Genomic DNA, 17,359 nt, shown 5'->3' with positions numbered 1-17,359 from the left:
CTTCTCTTCTTAGTTTGTTGAATGTTTTTTATCATGAATGAGTGTTGGATTTTGTGAAATGCTTTTTTCTGTCTATTGAGATCGTGTGGTTTTGTCATGTTTTCCATTGATATGATGTGTGACACTAACTGATTTTCAGATGTTGAATAAATTTTGGATTTCTGGGAGAAATCTCACTTAGTAATGATGTATAATCTTTTTCATATACAGTTTTCATAAACTGGATTCAGTTTGCTAGTAACTTGGAGATGTTTGTGTGTGTATTCATGAGAAATATTGTTGTATAGTTTTCTTTTCTTGTAATATCTTTGTCTGTTTTTTGGTATCAGAATAATACTGGCTTCATACAATGAATTGGGAACTGTTACCTCCTATTCTATTTTTTTTAGAAAAGTTTATGAAGAATTGCAGTTAATTCTTCTTTGAATATTTGGCAGAATTCACCAGTAAAGCCAGTGGGGCATGAGCTTTACTTTTTCAGATGTTTTTGATTATTTTATTTCTTTACTTGTTATAGTATATTCTGATTTTCTAGTTTTTCTTGAGTCAGGTTTGGTAGTATGTTTTTCTAGCAATTTTTCCTTTTCTTTATTTTTTTATTTTAATTTTTGTGAGGAAGATTGGTCCCTGAGTTAACATCTGTTGCCAGTCTTCCTCTTTTTGCTGATGAAGATTGGCTCTGAGCTAACCTCTGTGTCCATCTTCCTCTACCTTGTATGTGAGATGCCACCACAGCATGGCTTGTTGATCAGTGTGTTGGTCCGCTCCTGAGATTCAAACCCACAAACCCTGGCTGCCAAAGTGGAGCACACAAACCTAATCACTATGCCACTGGGCTGGCCCCACAATTTGTCCGTTTCGTGCAAGGTATCTAGTTTGTTGGCATACAGTTGTTAATAGTATTCATTTATACTCTTTTTTAGTCATGTGAGGTCGTTAGGGTCGCTCCCTCTTTCATTACTGATTTGTAATTTGAGCCTTCTATCTTTTTCTCTTGGTCAGTTTACCTAAAGTTTTGTCCCTTTTGTTAATCTTTTCAAAGAACAAACTTTTGGCTTCATTGACATCCTCTGTTTTTTCATTCTCTATTGTAGCAAATTGTTACCATATGCCATGCACCGCTTATATACTTTTTATATAAATAACCCTCTCTTCAGCCCTTTGATATAAGTACTATAATAATCTACCTTTTACATAAGAGGAAATTGAAGAAGAGAGATGTTGAGTAATACGCCCAAGGACACACAGCCAGTACTTGACCAGACCAGGGTTTAAATCCAAGCAGTTTGACCTTAGAGTTCATGCTCTCAACCATTTACTATACTGTACAAAATGATTTGTAACAGCACTGTTTGTAATAGTGAATCATAGCTATTAAATTGAGTCTGATAACATTACGTATATAGACACGGAAATACATTACCTCTATGCATGCACAAATGCACAGGCACCTGCAAAATTGCGTGTTATATATGTTAATACAAGTGATGAGGGAAACAAAGCAACTTACTAGAGAATATGTTTTTTTTTAAATTTATTTTTGTTTAAAAAAATTTTTTTTGGCTTATTGTGGTAACATTGCTTTATAACATTGTATAAATTTCAGGTGTACATCATTGTACTTCTATTTCTGCATGTATTACATCATGTTCCCATGTTCACCACCCAAATACTAATTACAATCCATCACCACACACATGTACCTAATCATCCCTTTCATCCTCCTCCCTCCCTCCTTCCCCTCTGGTAACCACCAATCCAAGCTCTGTCTCTATGTGTTTGTTTGTTGTTATTATCTACTACTTACTGAGTGAGATCATACGGTATTTGATCTTCTCCCTCTGACTTATTTCACTTTGCATAATACCCTCAATGTCCATCCATGTTGTCACAAATGGCTGGATTTCATCATTTCTTATGGCTGAGTAGTATTCCAGTGTGTATATATACCACATCTTCTTTATCCATTCTTCCCTTGATGGGCGCTTAGGTTGCTTCCACATGTCGGCTATTGTGAATAACGCTGCAATGAACAGAGAGGTGCATGTATTTTTACGCATTGGTGTTTTCAAGTTCTTTGGATAAATACTCAGCAGTGGAATAGCTGGATCATATGGCAGTTCTATCCTTAATTTTTTGAGGAATATCCGTACTGTTTTCCATTGTGGGTGCACCAGTTTGCACTCCCACCAGCAGTGTATGAGAGTTCCCTTCTCTCCACATCCTCTCCAACACTTGTTGTTGTTTCCTCTCTTGTTAATTATAGCCATTCTGACGGGCGTGAAGTGATATCTCATTGTAGTTTTGATTTGCATTTCCCTGATAATTAATGATGCTGAACATCTTTTCATGTGCCTGATGGCCATCTGTATATCTTCTTTGGAGAAATGTCTGTTCAGGTATTTTGCCCATTTTTTAATTGGGCTGTTAGTTTTGTTGTTGTTGAGATGCATGAGTTCTTTATATATTTTGGAGATTAATCCCTTATCAGATGAATGGTTTGCAAATATCTTCTCCCAATTGTTATGTTGTCTTTTCATTTTGTTGATGGTTTCCTTTGCTGTGCAGAAGCTTTTTAGTTTGATGTAGTCCCATTTGTTTATTTTTTCTATCATTTCTCTTGCCCAGTCAGACATGGTGCTTGAAAATATGTTGCTAAGACCAATGTCGAAGAGCGTATTGCCTATGTTTTCTTCTAGAAGTTTCATTGTTTTAGGTCTTACATTCAAGTCTTTAATCCATTTTGAGTTAATTTTTGTGTATGGTATAAGGTAATGGTCTATTTTCATATTTTTACATGTGGCTGTCCAGTTTTTCCAACACCATTTGTTGAAGAGACTTTCCTTTCTCCATTGTACGTTCCTGGCTCCTTTGTCGAAGATTAGCTGTCCATAGATGTGTGGGTTTATTTCTGGGCTTTCAATTCTATTCCATTGATCTGTGTGTCTGTTTTTGTGCCAGTACCATGCTGTTTTGGTTACTATAGCTTTGTAGTATGTTTTGAAATCAGGGAGTGTGATACCTCCAGCTTTGTTCTTTTTTCTCAGGATTCTTTTAGCTATTCGGGGTCTTTTGTTGTTCATATAAATTTTAGGATTCTTTGTTCCATTTCTGTGAAAAATGTTGTTGGAACTTTGATAGGGATTGCATTGAATCTATAGATGGCTTTAGGAAGTATGGACATCTTAATTATGTTAATTCTTCCAATCCAAGAGCACGGAATATCTTTCCATTTCTTTGTGTCTTCTTCAATTTCTTTCAGCAATGTTTTATAGATTTCAGTGTACAGATCTTTCACCTCTTTGGTTATTCCTGTGCTTAGAGGGATTGCTTTCAGTTTTTCACCATTGAGGATAATATTAGCTGTGGGTTTGTCATATATGGCCTTTATTATGTTGAAGTACTTTCCTTCTATACCCATTTTATTCAGAGTTTTTATCATAAATGGATGCTGTATCTTGTCAAATGCTTTCTCTGCATCTATTGAGATGATCATGTGATTTTTATTCTTCATTTTATTAATGTGGTGTATCACGTTGATTGATTTGCAAATGTTGAAGCTTCCCCGCATCCCTGGAATAAATCCCACCTGATCATGGTGTATAATCTTTTAAAAATATTGTTGTATGTGATTTGCTAGTATTTTGTTGAGGATTTTTGCATCGATGTTCATCAGTGATATTGGCCTGTAATTTTCTTTTTTTTTTGTGTTGTCCTTGTCTGGTTTTGGTATCAGGGTAATGTCAGCTTCGTAGAATGAGTTAGGGATCTTCCCTGCCTCCTCAATTTTTTGGAAGAGTTTGAGAAGGATAGGTATTAAGTCTTCTTTGTATGTTTGGTAGAATTCACTGGGAAGCCATCTGGTCCTGGACTTTTATTTTTGGGGAGGTTTTTGATTACACTCTCGATCTCCTTACTGGTGATTGGTCTATTCAAATTCTCTATTTCTTCTTGATCCAGTTTTGGAAGATTGTATGATTCTAAGAATTTATCCATTTCTTCCACATTGTCAAATCTGTTGGCGTATAGCTTTTCATAGTATTCTGTTATATTCTTTTGTATTTCTGAGGTGTCCATTGTAATTTATCTTCTTTCATGTCTGATTTTACTCATTTGTGCCTTCTCTCTTTTTTTCTTGCTGAATCTAGCTAAAGGTTTGTCAATTTTTTTGATCTTTTCAAAGAACCAGCTCTTGGTCTTATTAATTTTTTCTATTTTTTTTTGTCTCTATTTCATTTATTTCTGCTCTGATTTTTATTATTTCCCTTCTTCTACTGATTTTGGCTTTGTTTGTTCTTCTTTTTCCAGTTCCTTTAGGTGCATTGTTAAATTGTTTATTTGAGATTTTTCTTGTTTGTTGAGATAGGCCTGTATTGCTATAAACTTCCCTCTTAGAACCGCTTTTGCTGTATCCCATAAATTCTGGCATGTCGTATTTTCATTTTCGTTTGTCTCCAAGTATTTTTTGATTTATCCATTGATTTCTTCATTGACCCAATCATTTCTCAGTAGCATTTTGTTTAATCTCCACATATTTGTGGCTTTCCTGATTTTCTTCCTATAGTTGATTCTAGTTTCATACCGTTGCGGTCAGAAAAGATGCTTGGTGTTATTTCAATCTTCTTAAATTTATGGAGACTTTTTTGTGGCCTAATATGTGATCAATCCTGGAGAATGTTTCATGTGCATTTGAAAAGAATGTGTATTCTTCAGTTTTTGGATGGAATGTTCTGTATATATCTACTAGGTCCATCTCTTCTAGTGTCATTTAAGGCCAATGTTTCCTTATTGATCTTCTGTTTGGATGATCTATCCGTTGGTGTAAGTGGAGTGTTGAAGTCCCCGACTATTATTGTGTTACTGTCTATTTCTCTTTTTATGTCTGTTAATAATTGCTTTATATATTTAGGTGCTCCTGTGTTGGGTGCATAGATATTTACAAGTGTTATGTCCTCTTGTTGGTTTGTTTCCTTGATCATTATGTAGTGCGCTTCTTTGTCTCTTTTTACAGTTTTTGTTTTAAAGTCTATTTTGTCTGATATGAATATTGCTATCCCAGCTTTCTTTTTATTGCCATTAGCATGGAGTATCTTTTCCCATCCCTTCACTTTCAGTTTGTGAGTGTCTTTAGGTCTGAAGTGTGTCTCTTGTGTGCAGCATATATATGGGTCTTTTTTTTTTATCCAGTCAGCCACCCTATGCCTTTTTATTGGAACATTTAGTCCATTAACATTTAAAGTAGCTATTGATAAGTATGTACTTACTGCCATTTTTAAACTTTTTTTCTTGGTGTTTTAGTAGTTCTCTCTGTTCCTTTCTTTCTTCTTCTCTTGCTCTCTTCCCTTGTGGTTTGATGGCTTTCTTTAGTATTATGTTTGGGTTCCTTCCTCTTAGTTTTTTGTGTATTTATTATAGCCTTCTCGTTTGTGATTACCATGGGGGTCATATATAGTAACATACGTATATAGCAATCTATATTAACTTGATAGTCTCTTTAATTTGACTTCTGCTGAAAGGTCTACTCTTTAACTTCCCTCCTCCCACATTTTATGTTTTTGATATAATATCTAACCTAATTTTTGTGCATTTGTATCCATTACCCCCTCATCATGGAAATAGATAATTTTTTCTATTTGTGGTCTTCTCTTTTCTCCTTAAATAAGTCCCCTTAGCATTTCTTGTAGTACTGGTTTCTCGGTGACAAACTCCTTTAATTTTTGCTTGTCTGGGAAATTTTTTATCTCTCTTTCCATTTTGACTGATAATCTTGCTAGGTAGAGTATTCTTGGCTGTAGGTTTTTTCCTTTTAGCACTTTAAATATATCATGCAACTCTCTTCTAGCCTGTAAGGTTTCTGCTGAGAAGTCAGCTGATAGCCTTATGGAGTTTCCTTTGTATGTAACTTGTCTTTCTCTTGTGGCTTTTAAGGTTCTCTCTTTATCTTTAATTATGGACATTTTAATTATGATGTGTCTTGGTGTGGGCCTCTTTGGGTTTATCTTGTTTGGTGCTCTCTGTGCTTCCGGTACCTGGATGGCTGTTTCCTTCCTTAGGTTAGGGAAGTTTTGAGTTATTATTTCTTCAAACATATTTTCTGCCCCTTTGTCTCGCTCTTCTCTTTCTGGGACACCTATAACATGGATGTTAGTGCACTTGATGTTGTCCCGGAGGTCTCAGACTGTCTTCAGTCTTTTTAATTCTTTTTTCTTTTATCTGCTCAGTTTGGGTGATTTCTTCTAGTCTTTCATCCAGCTTGCAGATCCATTCTTCTGTATCCTCTACTCTGCTTTTGAGTTCTTCTAGTGAATTTTTCATTTCCAGTATTGTATTCTTCATTTCTGGTTGGTTCTTTTTTATATCTTCCCTTTCTTTGTTGACATTCTCACTGAGTTCATCTATTCTTCTCCCCAGATCAGTGAGCATCCTTAACACTCTTTGTTTGAACTTTCTGTCGGTAGCTTGCTCATTTCTGTTGTGCTTAGTTCCTTTTCTGGGGTTTTGTCCTGTTCCCTTGCTTGGAATGTATTACTTTCCCTCCTCATTTTGCCTCTTTTCTGTGCTTGTGTCTATGTATTAGGTAGGTTGGCCACATCTCCGCTCTCGAAGAGGTGACCCTATATAAGTGATGCCTTAGGAGGAGTGGCAGTGTGCTTCCCTCTCCTCTCCAGTTGCAAATGTTCCAGGAGTGACCCCTGTGTGGGCTACGTGTGTCCTTCTGTTGTGGCAGGGTTGTTCTTCCCATAGGTGCCCAGGGAGGCTGAGCTATGCCCCTGGCCAGCTGTTGTAATACTCAGCTGCGTGTAGTTGTTGTGGGCCCTTCTAGTCTCTTTATCGAGTGTGGGGTGTCCCAGCAGAGTTGGCTGCAAGGTCTAATAGCACAATCCTGTTGCTGTATTTCTATTAAGTGAGTAGCCCCCAGCATGGCAGGTTGTTAGGCTCACAGCTTACAATTGCTATAAGCCTCTATCCTTTAGGTCTCTTGTCAGCTCTCTGACGATTGCAGCTGGGTGGGGCTGGCCTCAGGCATGGGAGCTCCCAATTGTTTCAGCTTTGGAAGGTGGGGCCAACCTCCTACGTGGGTCTTTGAGAAGCACAAGTCTTCTGCAGCTGACAAGCCCTGCCGCCCCACAGGCCCACACATACAGTCAACACAGTCTGCCCCGTGCGTGCACCCTGACCTCTTGAGGTGGACCTTGTCTCTCCAAGACAGGAGCCCACACTCTCTACCACTGCCCCACACTCTCCACCCCCTCCTTGCACACACCCTGCCCTACAGAGGTGGACCCAGTCACCAGGCTGCAAAGAATCCAGTCACTAATCTATGCAGGCCCACAAGTTTCCCTGAGGGCTTGTTGTTGGGTGGGGCCAGTCTCTAGGGTGGGCTGCCTGCCCTGGTTGAGCTGGATTAAATCGGTGCTCTAGTGAGTGGGGCAGACCCTGGGCTAACAGGCCCCAGGGAGAACCTCAGTGGCATATGCTGGTGTCTATGTCAGCATGCCCCCACCAGATCACAATAATGACTGCCACCAATGTCCCAGTCCCTGGAGAGGTCTCACCTCTCACCCAGATGCGCTCAGGACCTATCATATGAGTCTCTTTCCCAAAGGGTTGTGCACCTTTCTTTCTAGTGATTTTAGGTGGCTCCTTTGAAATGGGTGAGTTTGTGTGTGGGCCCTTTAAGAGCCGGTTTTAATATCTTTGTGAACCAGCTTTTCTGGGGGTTCTCCGCAATGTTTTAGTAGCAGGCAAAGTCAGATATTCTGCCACTCGTCTTGATTGTGCGGGGTCGACAAAATGCCCATGGCAGGGGCGCTCCCCGGCTGGGGGCCCCACGCCTCCAGGGAGCCTGTGTACCTGTGGGCTGCTCCCCGCAGCCGTGAGGTTGCTGCGGCTTGTGAAGGCGGCGTTTTCTCTCTCCAGAAGGAGTTTCTGCCTCTTCCACCTCAATTAGGATTGTCATTTGTTGCAGGAGTTCCTCTTATCCAGTTTGCAGTTCCGTCTCAGGGGTAATTTTTCCACAGTAGTTGTAAATTGGCCGTGTCAGGGGGAGGAGGTGGGTTCAGAGTCCGCCTCGCTGCCCATAGGGTGACTTCTTCCTCCGAGATATGTTTAATGTAATCTTATTTTGATTCAAACAAAATAAAACCCTTTATTTCTAAACACATAGAAAAGTTCTGAAAGATATTTAATAAAAGTTTAACAAAGGTTGTTTTATTTTTCCTTTGATGAGTGATTATGAGAAGTATTCACTATTTGCAATTATCCATTTTACAATTTTTTTCAAAAGCATATATTATTCTTTATAATTGAAGTATAAAGATATGTATCATAGATTGATTTCCATGAGAAATGATTGAAATAAGAAAAACGACACTTAACATGATTAAAGAAGTGTAGAATCCTCGTTAATACATTAAGATTTTTATAATTCTTAACTGTCCTGACAATGGTATGAAGACGACTCTGGGTATATATTCAAACTATGGGAGAGAGCACACAAGGTGAATGATAGTAGAGAGAATTGTGGTGAGTAATTAAATCAGGATCTCTAATTTGACAGTGGTTCACATATATCTTTCTGTTTTCTATAAGGTTAAATAATTTTTAGAATTATCAATATGAAATTAGTGTGAATTCATTTAAACAGAAAAAGTTATGGGATTTGGAGGCTAAAATCAGCTGGAGACAATGAAGCTTTGGGGGACAAAGTGAAGGGATGATACAGGCAAGACCTTAGAACCAGAGGAAGCTGCAGAAGAGATTCCTATGCTGAAAGTAGATGACTCTAAACTTAAGATTATATGATTCTATACTTAGTATCTAGGCAATTTCCTCTGAATACAGTGCATTGAAATGGGAAAAATTGCCTTTGGTTGGATAGTTTAAGTCAATTGTATTTGACATACATTTATTACTTGTGTATTACCTGCTGGGGACTCGAATAGCTACTATGGCAATACAGAGGTTACCGGGTCATGATACATACCCCTTAGCAGTGCATAGTGCTTAGTCTACTATCTTCATGCAGCCTCACATGTCTCTTTTATTTTCATTAATCAACAAATCAATCAATAGCCATTTAATAAGCATCTACTCCAGAAAAGAAAAAATCCTTATCATTAACTGATAAAGTAAAACTTCGATTTAGCAAATTAGCATTTCACGTTCAGTATTGACAGTGAAAGTTTTCCTTATTGAAGTTACCCTTTATGAAAACAGAAAAATGCTAATAGCGTTCCAAATTTAACCTTGGCATTTGCAAGAGTTTTGATGTTCATTATATATGATGGCTTTGCTTCAGCCTTTCCCCTCCTCATGGGGCGAGGAATCTGCAGGGTCAAGAGACGCTCCCACGTCGAACGCTGCACTCCTCCCAGGACCCCAGAATTCTCTGAGCTAATGGACCCAGCTCACTTCTAAGGTCTTTAGGGGCTTCTTTCCCAAGTATGTTTTTTCAATGACTGGTCAAGTCACCAGTGTGTGCACCCCTCTGCCCAATAATCGGTCAAGAGGTAGCTGTTTGGAGGACAGTGGAAAAAAATTTGGACATGTAGCCTGGGCTGTCCATATATATGTGTGTGAAGCCTGCAAAGGGCATGATGGGTCCGGGGTGGAGGGAGGTGATAGTCAGGAGCCTGCACTGGTGCTCTTCCCTGGACTCTGCAGATATTAAGGGAGGCCTGGTCTTTGTATTCTCTCTCTTGTCCTTTACTTATTCCTGAAATAGGCAATGCTTCTTCACCCCTCAGAGCCTGTTCACACGCTGTTCTCTTTGTCTTGCATGCCGCCTTCTTATCCTCGGCTTCTCTACTCCTCTGGCCAGCAACCTTTCATGCAAACTCCTACTTATCTTTCATTTCTTAGCGTAAGGTTGCCTCCCCAGGGATGCTCTCCTCACCAGCACGTGCTATGTCAGCTCTCTGCAGCAGGCCCTAATGAAACCACAGTGTGGTTTTCTTCACAGCACCTACTCGCAGGACTTGAATTTATATGGTTATTTGTCTCATGCGTGTACCAACCACTAGACTTAAGTTCCAAGGCAGATGAATGATGTCTGTTTCATTTATAGGTATTTCCTTACCACCTGGTATAGTGCCTGGCACATAATAAACATTTACTAGATGGATGAATAAATGAACAAATAAACAGACAAATGAATGAATGGAAATCTCTCCATGAAAAGAGAATTTTTCCTAATTTGTTCTTTATAATCTTTGGAGGCTCAGCATTATGGGAGGCTATTTTAAGTTTTGTGTGCAATGCAGGGTGCTCTTCCTGAGTTTGGAATTTGCAGAGCAGGCCAATTACTGTTGTTTTTGAAGATGTAATTCTGTGGTGTGTGGAATAATGGCTCCTCAAACATGTCCATGCCGTAATCCCCGTAAACTCTGAATGTATTATTCTACATTGCAGATCAAGGTTATGGACCTTGAGATAGCGAGATTATCCAGGTGTGCCCAATCTTAGCATATGAGTTCTTAAAAATCAGAGAACCTTCTGTGGTTGATTAAGAAAGAGATGGCTGTGTGAGAAGGACTTGACACCCCATTGCTGGTTCTGAGATGTAGTGGCTTATATGCAAATACTGGAGAGAGGCCTCCAGGGGCTAATGATGGCCCCAGATGTCGACAGCCAGAAGGACTTGAAGTCTTCAGTCCTACAACCGCATGGAACTGAATTCTGCCAACACCAAAATGAGCAGGAAATGGATTCTCCCCTAGAGCCTACAGAAAGGAAGGCAGGCCTGTGGACACCTTGATTTTAGCACTGTGAGATCCATGTCAGTCTTTTGACTTAGAGAACTATAAGATAATAAATACATGTTGTTTTAAGCCACTAAATTTGTGGTTACCGCAATATAGAAAACTACTACAAACGCCTATCCAGTTCTGAGCTGCAATGGGGTCTTCAGAGTTAAAGTCTTTCCTTTTAATCTGGGGAGAATGCTCTTTACTGTCCTTAGATTTGTGAACATTTACTCCATGTTTGTTTCATGTCATGAATTTCAATCTTACTCTTTTACATATTCTTTTGCAGTCTCATACTACTGATGGAAGAATTTGCAAAAATTATGACATTTGTGAAATTCTCCTTATAACATACTGAAAAAATAAGAATAATAAAAAATATTTAATTTCTGATGGGGGTATACAACATATTTCCTGCTTATCACTTAAGTTTGCCTTTAGTCGAACATACATCCTGCACACTTGAATGATTTAAATCGGCATCTTTTAACAAAAGAAAAATCAACATTTTGTAGTAAAGCCATGTAAATTAGAGCAAGACCTGAAATGATAATGATAATTTCAGTATGCATGCAACTGAAGTGTACTCTCTTGAAATCACAAGATCTTAGAGCTAGAAGTGATTTTAACCTCTTATGTCTGAAAAGGAGGAAACTGATACCAGAAAATGTAATACCTAACTGACTGCACATGTTTATCTTATCTGTTGCGACAGACCCAGAACTAGAATTCTGATATTATGTTTTCCAGTTGAAGTTAGCATCCACTAGGTGTTTCTTTCTTAAGAAAGAGGGTAGAGGAGATATATATATATATATAAATTTTATATACATATAAAATTTAGATTTAAACTGGATCTTATAAACCCAATAGTTTAATGAAAGGGAAGTATATTAAACTCTTGGGTTTATGGGATCCAGTTAAACCCAAATTATAATGAATAATGTAAAATATAGTAGTAGTTTTATTGCTTTGTCGTTCAAAGTTTATTTTCTTTTATAAGAGCATATAACTTTAAAAGATGCTGAGATTGGTAAATGTTAATACTTGTTAAGATAAATAGTAGATAAAATGTGTATTCATTATACTATTTTCTCACATTTGTATATATTTGAAAATTTACATAATTAGAAAAAGAACATGCTGTAGTTCACAAGGTTAAACTCTCAGAAGCACAGCAAATTCCATGGAGTTTGAAATTTTGCAATTATCGGAAGGATATTAAGCTTTGTTTGGTTTTGTCACGTCCTGTTCTTTGACATCCATTGTGTGTGAGTGCGTGGACGTGTGCTCTGCATGTTATTCTGTCAGAGGCACAATGTCAAGAGATCTTTTCTACAAAAACGGTAAAACTCTAGACATTTGAATTAACTGCTGGGGAAGGAACATGGAATATATTCAAACAAGGAAAAGCTAGGGTGAATATCAATTCATTATATAAAATATATGCAGGTCTAGATATTTGCAGATGTAGAGAGGTATGGCTATTTAAATTCTGTTCTCTATTTTAAGTAACTTTCTCCTTTGTGTTTATTTAAAGAAAAACAAACTAGGGCAACTTTGACAAAAACGGCAAGTTTTATGTTTGCATTTTGAAAAGTCTTTAATATTTATTGAGATTGTAAGTTTAAAGATAGCTGAATTACATTCCTGCAAATTTAAGGGAAATTAATAGAATAATGAAAGAGTATGTTGCAATTTAATGGTATCTCCATTAATGACCTCCTTCTCTTCAACCAGATGTATCTGGGGTAGCAGACAGTGGTGCAGACGTGATTTTTATGTTTGCTAACAAGTCAACGGAGAGAACCAACTCCAAACGCTCCTGTCTTTCGGGGCTTCTGTCACATTGTGCTCCAGCTCATTGCACTATCAGAGTCAAGCAGTTTCTCATCTCCTCCTCTGACTTGTCAATTTATAGTCGTTTAAAATGAAGTCCCAGTGGCAACCTTGTTTTAACTAGAATGAGAGACATGCTGTTTAGGGTTACAATTTTATTTCCCCCCCAAATGAAAGAATAATGACTCATTAAAGTGCCTGTATTTTCCCAGATATCCTTTCAATAATATACCCGGACAAAAATTCCAGACTTGTATATCTGACGTTAACAGGAAATACTGATTATCTCTTTTCCTAGCCCCGATGTTCAATGCCATTTTTCTGTATACATCTATTGTAGGAGAGTTCTTGGCCTCTACTTTTATTCCATGGGGCATCTTTAAAAAATCCAGTGACAATAAATAGAGTTAGAATCATGTCTTCTCTTAAAAGATTCTTCCACAACTTAGTAGATCTCAGGATTGAGTTTTTCTTGATCTGTGGAATAGAAATTGGCTGTTTGTGACCCTCTGATTTGGCCTGTTTCCCTGGAATCCTGGAATTATAGCTATGTGGTTTATTTCTGCATGTATGCAAGGTAAAATCTGGCCTTTCTCTGATATTTTTTTCTTATTTTAGGACAAGTTCTCCAATAATTTACTCTTTAAATGCAACTAAAAATAACCATGGTTACATATCATATTTCAAACTACCCCCAGATCATTTAAAAAATATATCATTTAAAAAGATTGTGTTGAAAGGTCCAGTATTTCATAACATTAACAATTTTACTCTTTTAGAAAGTAGCTAACTAAGAATGTGTCTTCTAGGTGCTTTCCTTCTGAAGACCCTTGTTTGTCAAAAAAGATGAACTTCCATGTCCCAAGTTATGTGAATAGATTTACTTTTCTGTTCAAAACAGCAGCCCCTCATTTCTCACTACTGAAAACGCCTCATTGGCTCTTAGTTTGCGTGTCCAATGACTGTACCGTTGACAAGGCCCTCTTTTGTTTTCCTTTATTTAGAAACACCATCAGTTCTGACATGTTTGTTGTATTTTTTAAAGTCAAACTTCCTTTTTAATTCCATAGCCTTTTTTTTTTTCTCTTGATAATTTCTCCAGCAGCATGAATTTGAGCGACCCTAGGACCAGGGTCTCTCCCTCCTCCATGAGGCTACAGGACACAGATAGAGGCAGCATAGTCAGAGGAAAGCATGAGGATTCGGTGGCCAAACAGATCCATCTTGAATCTCAATTTCATCCAATAAGGTTGCTGAGAAGAGTAAATTTAGTAATATGTGCAAAGATTCTGGCACAGTGTTGGTGTTCAACAAACATTATATCCTTTCTCTTTATTTCTGGCCACCATTTCTTTTGTACCACGTGCTTTATTATTTACATTTTTGGTTTTAATTAGCATTTGTAGCATTTTAAAGTATTTGGCAGAGTGTCTGTCATATAACATCACTCAACAAATATTATTCATTATTAAAGTTATTACCCTTATATTTCCACCCCAACATTTCCTGCCTCCATTTCCAATAAAGTTCTTTTTTTTTTTTTGTGAGGAGATCAGCCCTGAGCTAACATCTGCCAATCCTCCTCTTTTTTCGCCGAGGAAGACTGGCCCTGGGTTAACATCCGTGCACATCTTCCTCCACTTTATATGGGACGCCGCCACAGCATGGCTTGCCAAGCAGTGCGTGGGTGCACGCCCGGGATCCGAACTGGCGAACCCCGGGCCACCGCAGCAGAGCGCACGCACTTAACCTCTTGCACCACCGGGCCGGCCCCTCCAATAAAGTTCTTTATGCTTCCAATTGCTCATATATATATTGTTCTCCTCTAAATGTATGCTGAGAATGCTCTTATCTAGGAACTGGCTTTTTTTGATGTCCTTCTCAGGAGGATGAGTTCCTAAAGGTGAAAAGTGAAAAAAGGGTAAAGTGGAAGAAAAACTACATCATTAAATAATAAGGAAAAGTTGGAAAGGAAAAAAAAAAAGAAACTATATTTGTCTTATTTGGATAGTATTTAAGAAAGAAAATTTTTGAAGAGCAAAGTGCATTCAGAAATGAATTGTTATGATATTGATATTTTTAGATTCACTACTTGGCCTTTGAGTGATTCATTGTATTAATAGTGCATACTGGTGTTTGACCAATTTAACAGTAATTGAATGTAACATGATGCATGAAATCTGCTGTGTGATTACCATCAAGATGCAATTTTGTTTCATGAATGATATGAAGTTTTTTGAAATGGGAATTTCAGATTTCACCTTGAGATAAAATTTGTAGTCATGTTTCGATACAGGTGGCTAGATACCTTGTTCAAACGCATTATGAAGAAAATGAAACAAACCATGGCCGCTTGTGTGTTCATTAAATTATATGAGGTTAACAGGTTGGCGCTTTCTTTGAAAATATATCTTATTTGATATCAACATTCTCCTGCTCTAAGTAACACTAGTTATAATAATTTCTTATATCTTCTTATCAATGCTGGCTCTTCCCTTCTCTAATTGTTTCTTTCTATATGAGCTGTTGTCACACAATGACTTTTAGCATTTGATTCCAGTCTACTATAAAATCCTCTCCTTACTAGCAATGCTGTATTAATAATGGAAAGCACATATATGAAGTTATTGACTCTTCTACATATTTTTAATAGTCAGTCAATTTACAACACAAGAATGCTATGGGGGTGCTTTCTCTGGGAGGATCTCATTCCCCCAAGGGCTTCAATTGCAATGTCCCAAAGACTTCTGGGTCTATGCAGTCAACCCAAGACTTTCTCCTGAACTCCATGCCTGCATTCTCAACTGCCTACTGTTCATTGCTACAGGCATTTAAACTACAGTTATGAAGAGCTGAACTCACTGTTTCCTTCACAAATCTTAAAGAAAGTTACCACCACTCATATAGTTGCTTATTTTTTGAGAAAACAGTGTCATCCAAATGCCTCCTTCTCCATAAACAACCTCCATGTCCAGTCAATCACTGCATTTTCTGAATTCTGCCTCCTTAATCTATTTCCTTCTCTCCATCCCCACAGTCCTGCCACTTTTTGGGCCATCAGCATCATTTACCCATTTTACTGCAACAGCATGCTATTTGGTTAGCCTGTTTCTTGTGTAGATAAAAATGCAGGCACAGAATTATTTATATCACCTCACTCCCATGCCTAAAACACGTGGATGGATTTCCCTGCCCTAAAATTAAGGTTAAAACTCCTTAACGTGGGTTACAGTTTCCTTTATGATCCTGTTCCAGCTGTCTTCTCCAGCCTCATCTCTGTGTTCTTCCTCCCAGCATTCCCTGCTACAGCTCCACTGAACCTCTTCGGGTTCCTGGAGTAGCTCATTCACTATCCTGCTTCAGCGATTCTGCCCTACCGTTTTCTTTCCCTGAGACACTTCTCTCTCTACTCCATCTTTATGATTCACTTTTTATCTTAGTTAGGGTTCTCCAGAGAAAGAGAACGAGTAGGATACACACACAGACACACACAGACGTGCGCGCGCGCACACACACACACGCACACACACACACGATTTGTTATAAGGAATTTGCTCACATGATTTTGGATGCTGAGAAGTTCCAAGATCTGTAGTCAGTAAGCTGGAGACCCAGGAGAGCTGATGATGTAAGTTCTAGCTGGAGTCAGGGTCCAAAGGCAGAAGTCCAATGTCCTAGACCAAAGACAGACAGAGAGAGTGAATTCTCCTGTACTCTGCCCTTTTGTTCTATTCAGGCCTTCAATGGACTGGATGAGGCCCACTGACACTGGGAAGAGCAAGCTGCTTTATTCAGTCGACCAATTCAAACATTAATCTCATCCACAAATACCCTCATAGACACACCCAGAATAATGTCTAACCAAAAATCTGGGCACGCTGTGGCACAGTCAAGTCGACAAACAAAATTAGCTGTCACACCCTTCTAGTCTCATTCTGGATACTCTTTTCTCAAGAAAAATTTCCGTGGCCCCCAAGTCCTGATGAGATTGCATTCTTACTCTCTTATCTGCTTCCATAACACCCTGCTTTCCTCCATCGTAGCCCATACCACACTACATGGTCATTCCCTGCTTGCTTACATCCCATACAGGACTCTAAGTCTTGCTCATCTTTACCTCTGTAATTCCTAATTTAGGAGTTAGGAATTACACTTTGGTTCAATAAATATTCGTTGAATGCATGAGCTATTCTATTAACCTTTAAGCTGAATCCTTACTAACATTAAAACTATATACTTATTTTAGCTTGATTGCTTATATAAAACCAACATTTACTGTTGGCCAATTATGGCTGACTATATATGTGTAACAATATTCAACATTCTGGTTTCATTAACTTTCCTCTGGGATTTATACACTAAACCCACTTGATCTGTGGTTTAGATATTTCATGCTGATTAAAACTGTGGCTACCTTAGAATTCTCTTGGTTGCTCACCACCAGGGAAAAGGGCATTCAATTTAGCTGTTTCAAATTAGAAAGCAGCGTATGAAAGGAACAGAGGATTTGGAATAACAAGACCCAGGTTAGAAGACTAGTGCTGGCAGCCTTCATTTTGCCTTAGTTATTGACTTCTGTATACTGAACATCTAGAGAAGTACTTGGCACAAAACAGATTCTAAAAATTGCTAGATGAGCCAACTTTGATAAGTTACAAAAAATATTTTAATCACAGGCTTCTCATTTAGTAAGTGACAGTAATTGTGTTTACTTCACAAAGAGTTTTGAGACTATAAATGAGTTAATATACTCAAATTGAGTACAGAGTGGA

The sequence above is a fragment of the Diceros bicornis genome, unplaced genomic scaffold (genome assembly GCF_020826845.1).
Source record: "Diceros bicornis minor isolate mBicDic1 unplaced genomic scaffold, mDicBic1.mat.cur scaffold_55_ctg1, whole genome shotgun sequence".
Lineage (NCBI taxonomy): Eukaryota > Metazoa > Chordata > Mammalia > Perissodactyla > Rhinocerotidae > Diceros > Diceros bicornis.
The sequence above is the reverse complement of the archived record's forward strand: the minus strand, read 5'-3'. Positions refer to the sequence as shown.